Source organism: Astyanax mexicanus, chromosome 4 (genome assembly GCF_023375975.1).
Source record: "Astyanax mexicanus isolate ESR-SI-001 chromosome 4, AstMex3_surface, whole genome shotgun sequence".
Taxonomy (NCBI): Eukaryota; Metazoa; Chordata; class Actinopteri; order Characiformes; family Acestrorhamphidae; genus Astyanax; species Astyanax mexicanus.
Genome location: NC_064411.1, coordinates 17,329,442 through 17,345,679, shown reverse-complemented (window position 1 = coordinate 17,345,679; position 16,238 = coordinate 17,329,442). Strand labels below are relative to the sequence as shown.

The following is a 16,238-nucleotide window of genomic DNA, read 5'->3' as shown; positions in this document are numbered from 1 at the left end:
ACGTGATGTGCCAAACCTGAACTTTGAAAAACGTATGTTTAAGACATTCTGCGCATCCACAATGAAAGAGCAGTAGGAGGGGTAAGCAGTTGGAGCTCCCTGATTGGTTATGGGGTGGGGCTTCTCACTGAGGAGATTACACAGCAAAAACTCAATAAACTCTACAGGTTTCACTAATTTTCACCAAAATTATCGCCACAAATAGCCACATTTGTGCTGAAGTGACAATAAATCCCTATACTAACCAACCAACCACCGAAATGATCAGATTTATCAGTTTATCCTACAGCATGGGGTGTTCAGTGTGAGATACTCAAAGTTACAGCTGTTTCCTTAAATATTCCTCATCTCCTATTTCTCTACAAAACAGTTTTTTTATGTCACTCACGCTCATATTCTAATCCCATACAGAATTCTGCAGTTTCCTCAGAGTTTTCTGTCATTATTTCGCAGCTAGCTTGAGCGCTGTAAATATAAGCAATTCCGAGGACCGCGAGGCGCTGCGCGCTGCACCCCGCAACCCCTGCTCCCCTTCGCGAGCAGAAACGGAACACCACCACCCGCTGTTAAGCTGCTGTAGTGGATACTGTAATTTCAGTTTGTTTTATTTTTTTCTTTTAATTACCGTTTTTATTAGTTTCAGTTAAGGGGAACTTTCACTTTCAGTTTTCGTTATTTCTTTCGTTTTCATTAACAGTAATACGTTGTTATATGGTGATTATCAGGCCGTAGCTTTATATAAAATAAAAATAGTATTAAAAAACAGAATATTTCCTGGAGCCTGGACTGACCCGAGATTTTCCATTACTTTCCTCGGGCCGGGTCTCGTCCGGGCTGAGAAATAAAAATCAAAGTATCCTGCTATTTAAAAGAATGGAAAATTTAATAAAAATAATAATATAGTTTTGCATACTAGAGTTTAGATTGTCTGCCTGAACCCCAGCGTGAACGCGAGACTGAACCCGAGCGTGAACGCGAGCTCATCCGCGCGTTTAAAGCTCCGCAGCATCTAATAAAAACAGATTCACAAACAAACTCTGACACTATTTTAAGTGTTGGTGCAAGCCTGCTATTTGCGCAGGATTTATCATAGGGCCACAAGGGTCAGAAATCACCCTCATTCATTTCCCAGATTATTTCATGCTGGCTGATTTTTTTCTTTGTTTTCTCTTTTCTATCTTTCATGATTGAATATTACAAGGATATTACTTCAGTAGTGAGTGAGGGCAAATACTTAATTCATATTTGCAAACTGTTTCTCATTTTGCACACAATCATACTGTGAGAATTTCAGGTTTACTAAATAGGTGGACCCAAACCCAGACACCACAGATGCAGAGGGAGTTTCAACCAATCATCTTTAACTTAATGTTAAACAGTTACAAGTGATTATTATTATCTAGCTAGCTAGCTGTTCACATATTCTATTATATTTGGCCTGTAGTCTACTGTAGTTATTAACTATTTTAATTAAAGCTGCATTAGCTAAATTCATTGGCAGGTTATTTAGCAAAAATTTTGCTAACTAAAATCGAATGTCAACAGCTAGCTAGCTAATAATAATTAACTCTCTGAAAGTTAATGTGCTCACTTAAACCTAAGTAACCTAAACCTATTCAAATATTATGTACAGTTATTTTATGTACTGAATGTATAAAAAGTAGAACTATGTTGGAACTGTTGAGAAAATACTTCACAATGGGAGCTGTGGAATGCATGTGTCTGATCCATGTGTGTAAGCCTGATGGATCATTTATTAACAAACAAAAAAGAGAAATAAAAATGAAGATATTTACTGCATTCTTGGAATAGAACATTATTAATGATGAACTTGTTCCAAAGATATATCAAAGAAACATGGTTCAGTCGGATCCCTTTTGACATATATTGTACATAAAATGATTAACAAGACACATGTAAACTTTACCCTATCGCTCTGTGAAATAATTTTTGATTTCCATTTGTTACAGCGCATGTTTTTATTTATTTTTTTTAGGTAGGCATATTTTGTCTCCAATAAAGTACTGAAGTTGCTTTATTGCTTACGCCACAGGGCTAGTGTTGTTTGAGGACCAGCTGATGCAGGTTTGTCTAGAACATTTGTATCAGATAGGTTGTATCTCCACCCACAGCCAAGGTGGACTACACCGTGCACCTTTACAACTATACTCTTAAAACTACAACTTTAAAGGGTTCTAATGTGGAAAGAGTTAATGAATATAAGCACCTTGGCATATGGCTAGATGGCAAATTTACTTTTAAGCACCATATTTACAAGCTTTCGGGTAAGCTAAGGCAAAAACTCTGCTTCCTGTATAGAAATAAATCATGCTTTCCCATGTACACAAGAAAAAAATGTGGAAGCAACGTTTTTATCTATGCTAGATTATGGTGATGTGATTTACAGACATGCGTCAGCAACTACACTCAAACCACTGGATTTTGTGTATCATGTGGCGCTAAGATTACCGGTACACATCACTGTTCACTCTATGAAAAAGTTGCATGGTCTTCTCTTGCTGTGCGCCGGGAAACACACTGGTTTATTTTTGTTTTTAAAGCACTTCCTCACCATATGCCACCGTACATCTCACAAAAAAAATAACACAACCTACCAGACTCACTCCAGTAACTGGATCATCGAGAGTTTTAACTGAACTAGGAAAATCTGCTTTTCGTTACAGTGCACCAGCGAGCTGGAATTCACTACAGGAAACTCTAAAGCTCGCTGGTGTCACTAAATCATTTTAAACTTCTAGTCTCACCTTCAAGGTGATCTTTATGATCTTTGGTATGTTTTCAGTTTCTTTATTTTTTTAGTTAACCTTTTAGTTTTTAATGCTGGTTTGTTTTAGCTATTTTTCAACATTTCTTTTTAGCTTCTTTCTTTTCTTTGATTATTTTTAGGTATTGCTTATGTAACCCCATCCCCAGTTAATTGGAAGAAATAAGGGCCTGAGTTATATCTATTCTTTCCCTTCTCTATGTTTGTAGAAATAAAATAAAATAATAGAAAATATAAAACACAATAAAAGGACTATCACACAGGTATATAAAAATAGGCAGTAGTTACTGAGTTTGATACTGAGTGTATCAAAACGGTAGGGCAAAATAAGGCTTAGAATCGAGTGTCCTTTTTAGTACTTTTAACAAAAATAAATAAATAGCAGGCTTCCATCAACAATAGAGTTATATCTTTTCAAGACAGAGCAGTTTAGTACCTTTTTTTAGATGCAATAGTACAAATGTAGTGTGTAAATACCCATATGTAAATTTAAGACACAAATAAGAAAGTTATAAGAACTATAAGAAAGTACCCCAATTATTTAAATTACTATTAATTATTTAAATAACCAATTATTTTAATGACTATTATTGCTCAGGATTATGTTTTAGGATTAGATCTTATTTTAGAATTAGTAACTTAGACTTTAGCTGTAGGATTGCTTTTAGGTTAATATACCCCTTTTTTCTTACTTTTAGAACTACACTGTCAGTTATATATTTAAACTCTTAATCAGAAATAAAATACCATCTTAAATTAAATATGTGGGCCCACTCTAAAGAATACACTCATAAAGAACAGAATTATAGATGAAATGAACAGAACTAAACGGTGCAGGTCTGGTTCGGAGCTTAATGTCCGCTTTACTCTAACGAGCAGAAATAAGAGTTTCAGATTTACCTCAGATTCAGTGAATATGAGCGGGAGCAGAGCGCGGGGTCCTGCAGCACGGAGCGTTTTCCCTCAGAGGAACTCTGATCCACGCGGGGACTCAGAGCGCTCTCTGGTTAGCAGTGTTAGCGGTCCTGGTGTTCAGTGGAGGCGGAGAGAGCGCGAGTCAGTCCGGGGAACAGTCTGTCGGAGCGGCGCTGCAGCGGAGAGTTCACGGCTAGCGCAGAGCAGCTAATACACGAGCTAGCTAAACACAGCTAGCCGAGCTGGCTAAGCTAACAGTGCTAACAGAACTTTACTTATAGAGAGATTATCCCAGCTTTATCCACCAGCACACTCTCAGTATGGACTTCAGTGTCCTTAAAATTACCGGTTAGTTTAATTAATACTGATTATTAGTGAATTTAGTTCAGCCTGTGAGGAACTTTTTCCTCCTCGCCTCTCCCGCGCTGCTACTCCCGCATCTCCGCTGTTCTCTCTCCTCCCGTGGGCGGGCCTGTCCCAATCCTCTACTCCACCCTCACCTGTACACTTCTCCCCTCAGTAGATCCCTTAATCACTTTTAAGTGACCTTCTTGCATTAACACAGAAAATAAATGAAATATGTAATCTGTACGGCTTTTGTTTTCTTTTTAAACTATTTACACAAACACTAACTATTTTGAGCCTGTTAGTACCTTTTTAAACCATTACTTTGAATTTATATGATTTTACTTATTACTGTTTTTATTAGTGTATCTATTTTAGAACTAGGGAGTTTTACTTATTTTAGCCGGGGCTACATGAGGAATATGCAAGAGGGGCGTATCCCATAGTTAGATACCGAATGAATGCTTGAAAGAGAACACAAATTACATTTAGGAAAAAAAATTGCAAGAAATAAAACAAATTTACCGGACGTGAAACACTGTTACTAGTACTGAAACATTTACATTGGTCAGTAAAAAAAGCAACTGCTTTGTTTGTACATTTAGCTAGGCTAGCTACAAATAATAATGGTCAGTAAAAGAGCAAATGCTCTATTTGGATATTTAGCTAAGCTAGCTACCATTTATAATAGTCAGTAAAACAGAAAATACTGTTGTTTGGACATTTAGCTAGGCTAGCTACCAAAAATAATGTTCAGTAAATCAGCAAATTGCGTATTTGAACATTTAGCAAGCTAGCGAACAATAATAATAGTAATTAAAACAGCAAATGCTACATTTGTACATTTAGCTAGGCTAGCTACCAATAATAATAGTCAGTAAAACATGAAATGCTTTGATTATACATTTGGTCAGTAAAATAGCAAATGCTGTGTTTGGATGTTTAACTAGACTAGCTACCAATAATAATGGTCGGTAAAACAGGAAATACTTTGTTTGGACATTTACCTACACTAGCTACCAATAACAATGGTCAATAACTCAAATGTAGATTTTGGTAATTAAGTGTAGTTGATGAATGACTATGCTCTTCAAAAAAACAAAACAAAACAACCCACAAGCACTCACAATAAAGAATTTTATAAACATATGAATACAAGTTAAACCCATGTTACTCTACCTTTGGAAGTAATTGTATATTTAACCCTTTTAAGCCTGAACCAATAACAAAAAAACATCTTTTTTCCGAATTTCAATCTTAAATTGACTATTGTTACACTTCAACAAAAATCCATTTTACACTGGATTTCTCTGTTGGGCGCCTTTGAGTATTTAACAAGTAATAACAGAAGACAATCTCAGGCCTATAGGTTTCATGTCAAACTTATATTGAGAAAACACAATGAGATTGCAGATCTGCAATATAAAAGTAGTTTAATAAAACACACAGATGAGTAAATATAGAGGTGAAACAATATAAAGATAATAGTTTGTAGAGGATAAAAACAATCAAGAAACTAAATGATTTGGATATTCTTAATAAATTTGAAGATTAAAAATCCCTTCAGCAACATATAATACTCAATAAGGAAAAGATAAGAGAGTATAAAACTTGAGTAATACAACACAACCAAATATCCCTCTATGGTAACACCCATAGAGCCCACAACCTTGCACACACAAGCCTGGAGGGGGTTGATTTCAGTATGGGAACTACGGCTGGAGCGTTTTTTTAACCTCTGGAAAGGATTTAGTTGGCCTCTCTGCAGAGTCTGGATGCTTCTCCGGTCCACACGGCAGTACCCGGAACAGTGTCGTCTCTCTCTGTGGCTCTGGGTCTCACTTTTGGGAGCACTCTCTGGAGTTCCTGGAGCTGGTGTTTTCACTTCTTCTTTCATACAAATGGGCCTAGCGGTTAATAGTATTAAGCTAAGCTATGCTAAGCTCGGGGAACTGAGTACGGCTTCCACAGAGTGAAAACAGAGATACTAGAAATTAATAGAAATAATCAAATCTGCATATACTAGAAAATAAATTAAAAGCATTCAAATCATAAGCTCTGAAGATTTGGTCCTAAACAGAGACTGTAAAAAAAGATGGACGTCGTGTCGCCGTTCCCATTCATTCAATGAAAATGAAGCCAAAATCTTCCGCCATGTTGGCGATCCTGCCACCTGATTCTGTGCAGTAGAGACCAGAGAGACCATGGTCCCGCCCATAAGCAGCCCTTTTACAATAACCACACCTTTTTGAATAGAGCTGAATAACGTTTTAAAAAACGAATTCTGTGGGGATATAAAAAATTGACAATATAAGCAGAGGTTACACTAGCTGCTGCATTTAAATAATGGAGGTAGAATTACAGTATATTAGAAAAAAACGTGATTGAGAGTTGTCTGTTTTACCATCGAAACCTATGGGGATGGGTGGGGTTACACAGCTTTCTGCAGCCGAACAGCAGGGGCGCCCGACCTGTGGTGGCTTCACTTTTAAGACACGATGCTCTGTCCAGCTATATACAGTCTATGGTCCTAAACATTTAGTTGCAAGCTAATAATCCTCCTCTACTCCTAACAACTATGACATCTAAATTTTACAGAGTAAGTTTTTTCCCTTCTTCAGAACAGTCTCACAAAGAATGTCCTGGAACATCTAACATACGAGAAAACATAACATGGAATTCAATAAACATCATCCCTGGATAAGATTCATTTTGCAGAACCTGTAAAATCCATTGTTAAATTCAGTTTTCTGGTAGAACGTGTCCCAAGTGATAAAGTTAAACATTTGTGTAGGATAAGGTGTTCCGTCTGAAAGGATTACGATTCGCACTTTTAATTGAAACAGATTTGGGATAGTTTTCTATCCTGTGTGAATGCGCTGGTGTTTTTTGAGATCACTCTGTTGAGTAAAACTCTTCCCACAGTCTGAGCAGTAATACGGTTTCTCTCCTGTGTGAATGCGCTGGTGATTTTTGAGATTACCCTGTTGATTAAAACTCTTTCCACACTCTGAGCAGTAATACGGTTTCTCTCCTGTGTGAATGCGCTGGTGTTTTTTGAGATTACCCTGTTCAGAAAAACTCCTCCCACAGTCTGAGCAGTGATACGGTTTCTCTCCTGTGTGAATGCGCTGGTGTTTTTTGAGAGTATTCTGTTTAGTAAAACTCCTCCCACAGTCTGAGCAGTAATACGGTTTCTCTCCTGTGTGAATGCGCTGGTGTATTTTGAGAGTACTCTGTCTAGTAAAACTATTTCCACAGTCTGAGCAGTAATACGGTTTCTCTCCTGTGTGAATGCGCTGGTGCAGTTTGAGATGACTCTGTTGATTAAAACTCTTCCCACAGTCTGAGCAGTGATACGGTTTCTCTCCTGTGTGAATGCGCTGGTGTATTTTGAGATGACTCTGTTGATTAAAACTCTTCCCACAGTCTGAGCAGTGATACAGTTTCTCTCCTGTGTGAATGCGTTGATTTTTTTTTAGATCACTCTGTTTAGTAAAACTCTTGACAGAGTGCTGATGTTTCTCCATGTTGGGACTTGGCTTCATTTGTCTGTTAAATGTAGCAAACTGTTTCTGAGTGTTCTGGAGATTCTTCTGGATGGCTTGTGCTTCACCTCTTTCAGCAGTTAAACATTATCCTGGTTGTTGATGATGAATTTCAGGAGAATATTTTCATTTCTGGAAAAAACAAAGAAAAATGTTTTCATTTCTGGGGAAAAACAAAGAAAAATGCAATTGAATATTAAAATACAAGCAGGTCAATTAACTGAAGAGAACTGCCCAAATCAGTTACACTATACTGATAAAACTATTGAGACATCTTCATTTACCATAAAAGCTTCTGTACTTTTATCCCAGTCGAAGTCCATAGTGTAAGGGGGCGCTGGTGGTCCTCCAGCCACTAGAAGGAGGCCACCTTTTGTCAATCACAATAATCAGTCTGACACCTGTTTAGTGCCTTTATAAGGACTGCCCACTGTTTAGACAGACAATCTTGATTCTGTTTTGGTCTCACTGGAAGCTGAGAACTTATAGAAAGAGAGTGATCTTACCCTCTAATCTGAAGCTTTGAGGCGTGTGCCAAAAAACCCCCGACACACATTGGTTCAAATCACTCTGCTGATAGTTGATTCATTCTAGATTGATCATGTGACCAATGATGTCCGAAGCTTTTTCCTTCACACCAATTTATAAAAGATTCCTGATTTTTTTACAACCCCTGATAACATTATTTCCCCCCACATTAGCTTCAGACTAACAGTGATATGCACTCCTGTCCTGAACATCATAATGGACCATCCTAATTTCTGTATAGAAGGGTACTTCACACTTGTAAAACATTTGAAAACTCATATGCAAATGTCAGTTTAAAACTAATTAATTGAAAGAAAAAAAAAAAGGATTTGTATGAGTTTTTGTTAATGGGTTGGTAAAAACTTTTTAAACTTTTCCAAAATGAGTCCAGCAAGCATTCTCATTCTACTACAAAATATTAGCCAATTTTGACAAAATGTTTTGTACATATTAAATGAAGAACTTACTTATGTTGGAGCATACATTTGCCACTTTATATCCAGTTCTGTGTAGAAATATGAGACTGTTGCTTGAGTCACTTCAGACTACTCCAACAAATAGCACTTAGAAAATTTTACTCAAAGGTCAAAACTATTGGGTACGTTTACATGCAGCCTAATAATCCACTAACAATCAGATTACTGGCTCAATAGGAATAGAGAAGGTCCATGTAAACACCTCAATCAGAATAGAACAGTCCGATTGAAGCCATTCCGAATACAATTTTGATCTGATCGAACGAGGTGGATAATCCTTTAAATAATCAGATACAAAGAAGAATAACAGCCTTGTAAACACATGTACCCGATTACATCCCCAATGTACATCCGAATGTTACTACAGCATTTTAGGGCCACTCTTAAAAAATAAAAATGTTCGCTTTGAAATTAAAGTTTTATATTAGGAGAGGACATATATTCGTATTATTTCAGGTAAATTTAACTCTATAACAATATATTTATTGTTTTCCTTTTCAACAATCATAACAACGTTACATACCCACCAGACAACCACCTCCACCCACCCGACACCCACTTCCACAACCCCACACCACACCAACACCAACCCACACAATGGCATTAGTCCACAAAAAAAAAAAAGTTAATAAATAAGATGCAAAGAAAAACACAGAGCAGAGCCAGCTTATTAATTAAATTACAGATACACAATTAAACTGCATAATAGAAACTTCATTTTAGTTATCAGTTACAGATACTGTCCTGGATTTTAGATAAGTTATAAAATCTCCCCAATATTCATGAAACTAGTTTAGATTTTTTCCTCATGTTGAAAAGGATTCTTTCTGGTGGGATATAGGAGGACAGCTCTTTTAGCCACATCGAGAAATTAGGAGGTTCAGGTGATTTCCATTTGATGGTAATACATTTTTTTGCAGCCAGGAGTGCCATCTTAATAAACCTAAGGTTTCTTCCTTCCTGATCTTGAAGTATAGATTCATCTCCTAGCAAAACAAGTCTGGGTGACAGAGGTAAATCCACTTTAGTGACCTCCAAGATAATATTTAGAACTGCCCTCCAGTACTCCTCCAGATTTGGACAAGACCACAGCATGTGTAATAGAGTTCCAACGCCCACTTTACATCTGGGGCAGTATATTGAGCCGTCATTATTCATGTGGTGGAGCCTTTCAGGAGTAAAATATATTCAATGAATGATATTACACTGAATTAACTTGTGGCGGCTATTAAAGGAGAAGGATTGTGCATTCTCACAAATATTCCCCCACACATCATCATCGATTATGCATGCCAAATCCTTTTCCCACCTAAGTTTGACCATAGAGACAGGATCTTTTAGGAGTTCGGATAGCCTTCCATAAACATAGGAGATAAAACCTCTAGAGTCCTGCCTACCTGTGATCACCTCATCTAAAGGAAGAGGCAGTAGAGGTAACAAACGGCCCCCTAGCTGTGCAACAATATAGTGTCTCACCTGCAGATACTTAAAAAAATGTTTAGCAGGAAGAAGGTATTTTTGCCGTAGTTGTTCAAATGACATAAGCACACCCTCCTCACACAAATCTCCAAAGGTTTCAATACCCCTTTCATACCAAAGTTTTGTTAACCCATCTCTCAGAACAGGTGGTAAAGAGGGATTAGCAAAGAACGGTGTGGAACTATACAAGTTTTGTACACATTTGAGCATCTTTCTAATGTCTGCCCAAGCTTTACATGTGCATTTAATAAATGGATTGTCAATTGCCTTTTGAATATAATTTAGGGGAATAAATGGTAAAGTTGCTAAGGCAATGTTTTCACTATATGACTCTTCAATTTGCTGCCATGTAGGTGATTGGTCCAGGTTTGCTTGCCAAATCCACATAGCTCTAGCTTGAGCTGCACAATAGAACAAATAAAAATCAGGTAACTGTAACCCTCCCCCATTGTATGACCTGGACAGAGTTTTTCATTTGATTCTAGGCACTTTTCCATTCCATATAAATCTGCTGATTAATCCGTTTAACTCTTTAAAGAATGATTTTGGCACAGTTATAGGAAGCGTTTGAAACAAATATAAGAATTTTGGCAACACATTCATTTTGATAGAATTTACCCGGCCAATCAAAGAGATAGGGAGTAATTTCCATCTATCCAAGTCTTTCTCAACTTTTTTGAGCAAGGGGATATAATTTAGTTTAAAAACTTGTGTCAGGTCATTGGATATTTGCAAGCCAAGGTACATAAATTTACTTGAGTTCCACATGAAGGGAGTATTACTATATTGACTTTGTATGGTAGCAGAATTAAGAGGCACAATTACACTTTTGCTCATATTGACTTTGTACCCAGATACTGTTCCAAAGTCTGGAAGTAAATTAATTAAGGCAGGAAGGGAGGAGTTTAGACTAGTGAGAAATAAGATTATATCATCTGCATATAATGAGATAGTGTGCTGGAGGTGTTCAACAGGGAAGCCTACAATAGAGGAATGCGACCTAATAGCTATAGCTAACGGCTCAATGGCTAAGGCAAACAACAGGGGTGAAGCACAACATCCTTGTCTTGTACTTCTTGATAGAGAAAATTGTTCAGATATTTCACTATTCGTTTGTACAGCTGCCATTGGGCTATGATACAGCATCTTAATTAAATTTAGGAATTTAGGACCAAAATTCCTCTTCTGAAGGACAGAAAATAAGTAGGGCCATTCAACACGGTCGAAAGCCTTTTCGGCATCCAACGAAACGGCTACAGCCGGTAATGAAATTAGTTTGGCAGAGTAAATAATATTCAAAAGTCTACGGACATTATCAGTTGAAGAGCGATTTAAAATAAAACCCGTTTGGTCTATATGAACCAACTGTGGTACGACCTGCTCAAGCCTTAGGGCAATAATTTTAGCAAATATCTTATAGTCTGTGGCCAGTAGTGAGATGGGTCTATAGGATCCGCATAAGTTAGTGTCCTTTCCAGGTTTGGGTAATAGAGTTATCAGTGCCTGATTTAGAGAATCTGGTAGCTTTTGCTGCCTTATCGCACAATCGAACATATTCATTAAGGGGTCAATTAATTTGGATAAGAAGGCTTTAAAAAAATCAACCGAAAAACCATCAAGACCAGGTGATTTACCTACAGATAACTTAGCAATAGCTTGTTTCAGCTCATCCTGTGAAATATCAGCCTCCAGACTCTCCTTACTATCCTCAGAGATTGTTGGAATTTCAAGTCCATCCAGAAATTCTGCTATTTTAACATCGTCCACCCCTTGTGATGTATATAAAGATTTATAAAACTCCAGATTGATATGCTTAGGGTCATTAATAATATTATTATTGCTAGTACGAATCGTTGTAATCAGTCTAGCAGATTCCTCTTTCCGGATCTGCCATGCTAGCAGTTTTCCAATCTTATCCCCATGTTCATAATAAAGCTGTTTAGTCCTAAGTAAAGTATTTTCTGCTTCACGGGTGATCAACACGTCATATTCTAATTTTAGGGTATCTAATTCTCGAGAAACCGATTCTTCCTTGGTTTGTTGGTATTTAAGTTCAAGCATTTTCATATTATTAGTTTTCATTTGCTTTTCATAGTTTTTTTTTCCTTCCAGAAGAAAAGGAGATAATTTGGCCCCTTTAAAAAGCTTTCAGTGACTCCCATATAACCATAGGTGAAGCTGAGCCAATATTTAGCCTTAAAAACACATCAATATTCGTATTTAGAAATTTCATAAAATCTGAATCATTAAGTAGATGGTTATTAAAACGCCATCGTTTAAAACCCTGAACCTTGTCTGAGGTCCTAATAGTCATTTGTAAAGGGGAGTGATCTGAGAGGGTTCTTGGTAAATACTCACAAGAATCTACTAAATATTCACGTCCTTTAGGTATTAGAAAAAAATCAATCCTTGAGAAGCTTTTATGAACATGGGAATAAAAGGAGAAATCAGTTTGCGATCCATGGAGAGATCTCCATATGTCAACTAGTTGCATGTCTGCCATTTGGAGTTTTAGAGCCTTAGCTGCTTGGGTTACAGTAACTGATTTGGAGACTGACCTATCTACTGGGTCCAAAACCAAGTTAAAGTCACCTCCAATAACTCATTCGATGGATAGGACAGTTTAAAAAAGATGATGAAAAAAATTAGGATCATCCTGGTTAGGCCCATATATGTTTACTATTGCCACGTTTTCAGAATAAATTTGCCCCCGCACTATAACATATCTCCCTGAGCGGTCCTTTTCAACAATGTGTAACTTAAATGGCACCCATCTATTTATCAATATAACCACCCCTCTCGACTGAGAGTTAAAAGATGAAAAGTATGTTTGCCCCTGCCATTGACGCGCCAGTTTAAGATGTTCAGTGTCACTCAGATGAGTCTCCTGAAGCAAAGCTATATCTATGTTACGCTTCTTTAGGAACAGTACCACCTTTTTCCTCTTAAGAGTCTCATTAATACCATTTACATTCCAGGACAAGTATGTATATTTAACCAGATTTACCATTTACCTAGAATCCAAATAAGCTGTTTGCCAGACCCAGCGCTCTGAAGTAATAATGCAAAATAAAATAACATCTTACAAAACCAATGTAAAAAATAAGGCACTAATAGCCCCCCTCCCCAAACACTTCCCCAAATGAAGTGTAACCCCCAAATATGCATGCGAAACGTTGTATAAGCAACAAATACAACTTCAAGCTCTAACAGCCCACTTGAAAGTTTAGATTAGAGAGAGTAAGTCCTCAGAACTAAGTAAAAATGTCATTTTTCCGTGCCTACCAAAATCCGCTAGTCCTTTTCAAATAAACAGAGAACACCTACTAAGCAGTCAGTCCCCGTTATTGCATGGTCTCCAGGTTCACACATCAGGGGAGGCGAGCACCGCTGGATGATGAGATTTCAGATAGGCTTCGGCCGTCTCTTTCGAGCTGAAGGAGCGGGTGCCCTCCGGGAGAACAACCCTGAGGGTGGCAGGGTATTGCATGCTGTAAGCGATGCCGTGATTCCGGAGCTGCTTTCAGAGGGATATAAAGGATTTCTTCTTTCGGTAGAGAACAGTGGACATGTCGCGGAAGATCATGATGCTCGAGTTACCGTAGGTGAGTTCCTTCTTCAGCCGCGCAGCAGCGAGGATCTTTACCGTGTCCGTGTAGCGTAGCAGTCGGATCACAATAGCCCGCGGTCGCTCATGTTCAGCGGGTCACCGCTGCAAGGTGCGGTGTGCTCGCTCCACTTCAAACGGCCGATCTTGCTCTAGTCCGAGGATTTTGGGCAGCCATTCCTCCACGAATAGAACCACATCTTTCCCCTCGACTCCCTCTGGAAAGCCGACCAGGCGTAAATTATTTAGTCTAGAGCGATTTTCTAAGTCGTCAACTTTGTCTTTGAGCGCGTTCAATTCACTCTCCGTGCGAGTTTTAGCATCCGCGCCATCTTGGCGTAGATCCACCACAGCAGTTTCAAAATCACTCTGCCGCTTTTCAAACTCACTCAATTGCTGTCTTATCTCCTGACAGTCGTTGATAACTTTCTCCACCGACCCTTTTATTTCGTTCAGGTGGCCCTCGAGCAGATCTTTAAGTCTCCTGAAGCCCCTTTCCATTTCAGCCTGAAACCACGCGGGTGGAGTGTCAGGAGAAGTTGCTGGGGCTAGCATAGCTTCGTCCGCGCTGGTTTCTTTCTTGTTCTCCGGAATTTTCTTTGGAGGCATCTTAAAGTATTCTTCCAAAGTAGGCTGAAGTTCTTCAGAAAGGCTTTGGAGAGACTAAAATAGCACTTACTCGTCTCTAAAGTAGTTTAGACTGAAAAAAAAGGATTCTGCTGTGGGAGCTACGCTTTTCGCGTTGTTTCCTCACGCCACCATAACCGGAAGCTGAGGTAAATTTAACTCTAACCGCTTAAGCTGCAGTTTAGGAGCGGAGCAAGGGAAAATGAGCGCTCATGAGCTGTTTAAGGATTACCATCTGTTATCTGCATGTAAGATGCTGATTATTAATGCTGTAGTGTTACTGTTACTGTATATAATACAGTGTCCAGATTTTCCCACAGAGTTTTTCATTCCTTTCGTTCCATGTAGTTTGTATTTAATTTAAAATTGAATAATAATCTTTAATGACTGAAAATGAACTGAATAAGATGAGCTTTCACTTAATTGATCAATAGTACCATTTTGACCACCCCAAAGAGAAGCACTTGCTCCATTAAATAATCAATGCTTCACTTTGTGATCGTTACCATGGATATTCAAACATTTTTTTACAGACAAAATTTACCATGCAAGTTAACACTGTTCAGAAATTTACACCAAATTGATACAACCTTTTTAACACTGTTTATGTAATAAATGCTAAAGTTGTACCAGATGGACTTGGTCCTCACTGTTGATGGCAAACTTCAAGTGATGCCCCAACTTGTTTGCACTTACATTTCAATTTAGGTAAGATGGCTACAGTTAGAGTGACACTCAGAGATAGAAGAGATAGAAATGTGCACCAGTTGAGGTCGTTCACAGCTCCTCCCTTTAAAATCACTCTCTGACATCACAATGGACCATCCTGATTTCTGTATAGAAGGGTACTTCACACTTGTAAAAGCGTTTGAAAATTCATATGCAAATAATTTTTTTAAACTAATAATTATAAAATACAAAGCATTTGTTTGAGTTTATTTGTTAATAGGATGGTAAAAACTTGTTCAAATGAGTGCAGCAAGCATTCTCATTTTACTACAAAATAGTAGCCAATTTAGACAGAATTTTTGTACACATTAAAGAAAGAAGTTACTGATGTTGACACTATTTGGGCCAGATTATATCAGTTTCTGTGTGGAAATAAAACAAACTTCCCTGGTTGATTGAGTCACTTAAACCTCCTATTATGTTTGGGGTCAATTTGACCCCTTTCAATGTTTAATACATTTATTTAAGTAGTTAATCTCATTTTATTTACCTTTTTATTTATATATTTGGTGAAACTCTGGTTAATAAAACTAAAGTAAAACAAAATACCCAAATAAAACAATTCTTGGTTTAAACAATTAGTATGAAACACTCAACTGAGAAAACACACCTCCAATAAGAGGTAAAACACCCAGATAAACAGTTCAAGCGCTTTTTGTTGGGCCGGTACGTTGGTGCACTTATAACTCCACTCAGTCAGCGAAAGCGAAAGTGAATCGAATGAGTCAACCGAGTCAGTTGACTCGTTACTCACGGTTCACACAGAGCTCGCGGAGATGGCGTCCTCAGTAGCCATGGCAACAGACTCCCGGTTCCCGGTGCTCCCGGTCAGAACGCAGCAGTCCCCAGCACTCACAGCGGGAGACGACGCAGTGCACGAGCGCCGGGAAGATCAGAACACCCTACGTGTTCAACTCACACGCGAGGTCCGGCCGAGCTGCTGCAGACAGGCGCGAGGAAACTCAGCAGCAGCAGCTCTCAGTCCGCGGAGAAGCGCCTTTACTCCACAGTCCGGCTGAACTGCCTCTTCAGAGGTTCCGCAGTAAAACTGAACTGAACGCTGCGGTTTAGAGCACTATACAGTACAATAGCACTGTAACTGTGTTATAGAGCGGATAACAAGTAAATAAAAGCGCTCCGGAGAGTCTAAACACAACTTCTCTCCTCACTTTCTCTCTCCTTCTCCTCCAACACACACC

The 16,238-nt window shown here is 38.3% G+C and overlaps 2 protein-coding genes and 1 pseudogene across 2 annotated transcripts in view; 2 read left to right on the top strand and 1 right to left on the bottom strand.

Annotated features, from left to right (window-relative positions):
* Positions 1 to 16,238, top strand: part of LOC125801678 (zinc finger protein 160-like) — a 289,977-nt gene that overhangs the window by 84,690 nt on the left and 189,049 nt on the right. The window lies entirely within an intron of this gene.
* The window catches only part of LOC125801319 (zinc finger protein 585A-like), an 86,046-nt gene that overhangs the window by 43,598 nt on the left and 26,210 nt on the right, over positions 1 to 16,238 (top strand). The gene's annotated exons all lie outside the window — the stretch shown is intronic.
* Positions 5,809 to 15,951, bottom strand: LOC125801437 (zinc finger protein 585A-like; annotated as a pseudogene).